Source organism: Otolemur garnettii, unplaced genomic scaffold (genome assembly GCF_000181295.1).
Source record: "Otolemur garnettii isolate 467f Iridium unplaced genomic scaffold, OtoGar3 scaffold00001, whole genome shotgun sequence".
NCBI lineage: Eukaryota > Metazoa > Chordata > Mammalia > Primates > Galagidae > Otolemur > Otolemur garnettii.
Window position 1 is genome coordinate 713887 of NW_003852396.1, and position 6448 is coordinate 720334.

General features: G+C 36.7%; 1 non-coding gene across 1 annotated transcript; it reads right to left on the minus strand.

Annotated features, from left to right (window-relative positions):
- Positions 1-5114: 5114 nt before the first annotated feature.
- LOC111724422 lies at positions 5115-5221 on the minus strand. The gene has a single exon (XR_002772725.1). It is a non-coding gene; the product is annotated as a U6 spliceosomal RNA (small nuclear RNA).
- Between the last annotated feature and the right edge of the window lie 1227 nt (positions 5222-6448).

Here is a 6448-nt window from a genome sequence, read left to right on the forward strand (position 1 = left end):
GGGATAATTTTCAATCTTCATAAATTTGTTAAGATTTATTTTGTGGCCACCTATATTGATGTGGCTTCAACATCTTGGAGATTGTTCTATGTGCTCTTAAGAAGAATGTGTTCTGCAGCTATTGGGAGGAATGTTCCACACACGTTTGTCAGGTCCATTTGGTTTATAGAGTTCTTAAGCTCACTATTTCCTAGTGATTTTCTCTCTGAATATTCTATTAATTGTTGAAATTTGAATATTGAAGTTTGTATTAGTTATTCCTCCTTTCAGTTTTGTCAGTGTTTGCTTATATAGTTAGGTGCTCTGATACTGGGTGTGTGTATTTGTTTACAATTGTTATATTGTCTTGCTGAATTGACCCCTTTATTATATAATCACATTCTATCTCTTGTTTTAAATTTTGTACTTAAAGTCTATTTTGTCTGAAATAAATATAACCTCCCTGATCTCCTTGGTTATCATTTACATGGAACATCTTTTTACATCTCTTTACTTTCTACCTATATGTATCTTTGAATCTAAAGTGAGACTCTTGTAGACAGCATATAGTTGGATTTTGATCTTATCTGTTCAAAACTATCTTTGATTGGAGTGTTAAATCCATTTACATTTATATCAAGTAATTATTGATATAAAAAGATTTACTACTGCTATTTAAAAAATGTTTTCTGTCTTAGAGCTTTTATCTTTTTTCTTTTTCTTTTCTGCTATATTCCTTTGTACTTCATTAATTTGTTTTTATATTGATGTGTTTTAATTTTTTTTTCTTTTGATTTTGTGTATTCTACACTAGGAAAGATGGGTGTTTTTCCTAATGTTTGGATATCAACACAAAGTGTCAAGGAATATGAAGAAATAGGGGGATACACTCCAAACAAAGAAATAAACTCCAGAAATCAAACCTAAAGAAATAAGGAAATAGACCCCAAACAGAGAAATAAAACCCAGAAATCAAATCTAATAATACAGAGATTTATGAATCTCAGAACATATAATTCAAAATAACTATTATAAAGATATTCCATGAACTTAGGGGAAAAATGTATGCAAAAAGTGAGAATTTGAACAAAGAGATAGAAAGTGTAATAAAGAACCAAATTGAAATCTTAGAGCTGAAAAATATGAAAAACAATCTGTAAAATTCACAAGAAAGATTGAGTAGCAGACGAGACAAAGCAGAAGAAAGAATTAGTGAACTCAAAGATTGATCATTTGAACTTGATCAGAAGACTCAAAAAGAAAAATAATGAAAAAGAGTGAAGAAAGCTGAAGGAAAATTTGGGACACAATCAAGTGGACATTGGTACATTATGGAGGTCCCAGAAAAAGAAGAGAATGAGAGACACACAAAGAGAAAGGGCCACAAAGCTTATTCAAAGACAGGTGGCTGAAAATTTCCAATCTGGGAAATGAATGGTCATCTGTATATAAGAATCACAAAGGATCCCACATAAGATGAACCCAGATACTTCCAACTGATATAATCAAATTGTCAAAAGACAAAGATGAGAATTTTTAAAATTTCAAGAGAAAAGCAACTTTTTCCATACAATAGCTGTCCGGATCTGCTTCTGACACCATTTGTCAGGGCCTGGGACTGGCCAGGTCTCGGGCCCAGCTTTGATAGATTCCAGACATGGACCACTAAGCTACCTTGCTCAGGAATAGTTTCTCTTAAGTGCTTGAGGGCCATCTACTTTAGCTGGAGAAAGAGAGTGTTTTAGAGAAAGTAAAGCAGTCTTCTTAGAACAGATAGATCTTAGTCTTTAGCAGAGCTTGGTGATCTTCACCAGAGAGATGTCGTGCTGGCGCTGTGCAGGCAGGAGAGGAGACAGAGTCAGAGTAAGCATGTCCGTGATAGAATGCGCATGCTTTTTGACTGCCTTCTTCTCCAGCCTAATATAAGGCTGAGCTCGTGCCTCTCGATACCACAGATGGAGGACTGCCAATTCACCACTGCTCTTATCTCACGAGCTCTCATGCTTGTTAGGAGAGCTAAATCTCTCTCCATGCCCTTTCCACCAAGGTGTTCCATTACAGGTATTTCTTAGAACTCTCACTCCTCCTAGCCATAAGCTACATGGGCTGCTACAACAACATTCTCATAAGATGATCAGGAGATTTCTAAACGGAAATTTTGTAAGCCAGAAGGCAATGAGATTATATAGTCAAAGGTCTAAAAGAAAAATTAAAAGCTGATAAGTTAATGAGCAAGAATACTATACCCAGCAGCAGTATCTTTCAGAAATGAAGGCAAAATAAAGACTTTTCAAAAAAACAAAAGGGATTTAATGACCACTATACCTACCTTATAAGAAATGCTAACAGTAGTTCTTCAAGTTGAAATGAAAGGATGCTAAACAGTGAGATGAAAACATATGAATGTATATATAAAAACACCTATAGATATGTCAATATAGAGACAATACATGATATTGTAATTCTATAAGGATAGTGTATACATCACTTAACTCTAGTACACAAGTTAAAATACAAAACTATTAAAAATAACCACAACTAAAAAATTTGAGTTATGCCTTGTAACCATCTAATAAATTTGTATCTTGAGCAATTGAAAGAACAAATCTAGGATTGAAATGGCAATGGTAGAATATGCAATGTTGATGCAGATGTGGGCAAAAGTGACACTGATTCTGCTGGGAAGAATGTAAATTAATACCACATTTCTAGAAATCAATTTGACGATATCATTAAAAGTTTTTATAATGTAAATTAAAAAATAATCACAACTATGAAAATATATTAATAGATACACAATATCAAAAGATGCAAACTGTAATAACAATGTCATAAGGTGTTGTGGGGAAAAAAATAGAAGTATCTAGTTGTTGTATGCAATTAAAGTTAACTTGATAGTAACCTAAAATAGATTCTTACAACTATAAGATATTGTACGTAAGCCCTATGGTAACTACCACAAAGAATATATCTTTTTTGAAAGACATGTGTTTTTAATAATTTGAAAATTATGATTTGCCAACTTTGAATTTATATACCATTTTCTGTTTATACTTATAACTTGGCATTTTAAAAATAGTATGCTTCATTATTAGTTCTGTTCTTTGTTTTCTGCTAACAGCCCATCTGCTCATCTACATCCTAAGCTTCTTGAGAGCAGGATCATGTCTTATATGTCTCTATAAACCTAAGTTTCATGTGAACTGTCTTAAGTCTTTTTTTTTTTATTAGATCATAGCTGTGTACATTGATACTGTCATGGGGTACAGTGTGGTATTTTTATATACAATTTGAAATATTCTTATCAAACTGGTTAACATAGCCTTCATGTCATTTTCTTAGTTATTATGTTAAGACATTTGCTTAGTGGTTCTCAGCCTTTCTAATGCCGCGATGTGATTTCATTGTTACGAAGGGGTCGCTACTCACAGGCTGAGAACTGCTGGGTTAGAGGAACAAAGAAAATGGAATTAATGGTAGAAATATTCTTGTCCTGATGCTGGCGAGTTGTTTGTGTCTCATTCGAAAGTCTTCTCATGTTTTCTTTACAACAGTTTGAACTACTCTTCACTATTTCCCTCCTCTCCTAGAGTTACCTCCACTTGTTAGCCAGGTGTGAGCTTAAATGGCCAGTTTCTCTCACAGGTCTTCCTTGAACTGCCTTGACTCGCTGACCATACCTATTATGCACTCCTGCAGCCCTATGTATTCCCCATCAAAACACTTAGAGAAGAAAACAACACTGAGGACTTCTGTCCTTAATAATGATCTGCTCGGTTGTTTGCTCCATGCCTGTCTTCCTGTTGAATCTCCCATGTCCAACATTGCACAACGGGCACTCAATGTTTGCTCAATAAATGTTATCTTTTTTGGAGTTCCCACTTCTCTCTGCAATGATTATTTTTCTTTGGCTGCTGACTGACTTACCTTTTCATCCCCTCTCTACAGTTTTACTGAACTCATGGTGTCTGCTTTACAGTATCTACTTGGCTCCTATCTATGCTGGGTCTTCTCTCTCTGCTCACCCTACAATCCCACCACCATCACCCAGGGCCCTGATCATTCCTCACGACTACTTCCTACCTGTACTCTCAGTTTTATGTCCTGATTCTAACAATTTTACAGTGCTAATTCCAAATAAAGAGAATCTGGTTTCTTCATCTACCCTCTTCATACCAGCCGGTCTTGCAGACTTTGGGATCTCACCTCTAGTCACTGGCTAAGACAGGAGGCCAGGCCATACAGCAGCAAATGTAGCTGACCATAACCCTTTCTTAGCAGGAAGCATATTTTCTTTGAAAAGGGTCTGGGTTTGGCAACCGCCATAATTGAAATATGTTATATAATTGATTATGAAAGAGAATTATGCTTTTTGACAGTTGGTTAAAAAAAATCCATAGTCTAAAATATACAGAAGTTAGATATGTTGTCTTTATAATATTCCCTCTGAAGGGCAGACAGGTACTTCTTTTCTTTTTAAATTGAGGCAGAGTCTCACTATATCACCCTGGGTAGAGTGCAGTGGTGTCGTAGCTCACAGCAACCTCAAATTCTTGGGCTTAAATGATTCTCTTGCCTCAGCCTCCCAAGTAACTTGGATTACAGAAGCCAGCCACAATGCCCAGCTATCTAATTTTGTTTGTTTGTTTTAGCAGGCCTGGGCCCAGTTCGAGCCCTCCAGCCCCAGTGCATGTGGCCAGCACCCTGCCACTGATCTTTCAGCACCTGAGGAAACTGCACAGAGAATTTCACTGAGTGGCTGAGGATCACGCACTTAGTAAGAAACCTGTTTATCATGATAGGAATCTTAATCCCAGGGTCTGTCAGGAGTGCCCTCCCCCACATGCTCAGTCAAGTTCTCTTTCACTTCTTAGTATGCAGAACACCTATTCAAGGAAACCTCAAAACAGGTCAACTTTTTTTGGATGTACATTTCTTTTTTTATTATTAGTATTATTTTTTATAGCATAACTATGTACATTAATGCAATCATGGGGTACAGTGTGCTATTTTCATATACATTTTGAAATACTCTCATCAAACTGGTTAACATAACCTTCATGTCATTCTCTCAGTCATTGAGTTAAGACATTCATACTCTGCTTTTAGAAAGATTCACTTCTTACCCTTGTAAGAAAAATATGGAACATTTCATGAATTTGCGTGTCATCCTTGCTTAGGGGCCATGCTAATCTTCTCTGTATCGTTCCAATTTTAGTATATGTGCTGTCGAAGCAAGCACAAGAGGTCAACTTTTAAGGAGAGGATGAGCAAGGAATTGGAAAGATGAAGAACACTGACTGAAGCCCTTAAAAGTTTAGTTTGAAACTTCTGTTGTTATCTGCGAGTGATAGAATCCAACTTTTTCTCCTCCCTCCTCTCTCCATGATAAATAACAAAGGCCACTAACATCAAACAGAACTTCCTTTGCCTTTATTTTGCACGGAGACCATGATGTCATGAGCAATACAATGTACTGCCCTGATCCCGGAGAATCAAAGTCAGGGTGCGATGGGAGCGTTTTCTGGGCAAGTTATTGCTCTTAACAAGAAAATGGAGACTTAACTTGAGAGGGGAGAACATTTCTTAAACATTGCATGCTTCTTGGGGTCAATTTTTGTAGTCACTGAGAGCTTCACAGAAGAAAATGCCTTCACCCCTTAAACACACTAAGAGGTCAGAGTGAAGGAACAAAGACAGTGTATGACCAGGCTAGTTACTCTCTGGACAGACTGTTCCCAAGCTGAGAATAGTTCAACTTTTGGTGCATGCAGAATCAATTGGAGTTTTAAGTCATGTTGAAAATTCACCGTGGTATTGAATAGAAATAACAAATCCTCACACCAAATAAATCAGAATAGATGGTGCTAAGCCTGGCTTTATATGCCCTCAGGACCACATGCATTGTGGTCTTGTGCAACATCAAGGGCTGGACACGCTCTCACTGACTTTGCAACTCCAATGCCTTTTTGTTTTTATGCTTGTCCTTTGCCTCATCAGTTGTTTGGGGTCACCAAAACATCGGAGGCCTTTCATTTTTTCACTGCAGTCCTACAGACCACAGCTTTCCACAGAAAAAGAAAAATAAACAGGATTCTAAAGGAAAAAGAAAAATAGACAAACACTTGTTTCCTGAACTCAGACAGCTTGGATTGATAGAACTGAAAAGTACCAGGCTTCATGGGGGAAGTAGGCATTGTCAATAACATACAGATAGGGTGAGCAGGTGTATTCGTGTGAAAGAATCAGTGTGTTCCTGACCTCCCCTGAGATTCTCTCAGATATACAGGACAATGAACTCTCAATTTAAGAGCTGCAACCATGAAATTCTATGTGGCCAGGGTTTTTAAGTAAATGAGATAATATCAACACACATATGGGAATATCTGTTTATTTCTTACCTGTTTTTAGGTAAATATTGCATGACATAAAATTTATCATTTTAAAGTGAAAATTCACTGCCATTTAG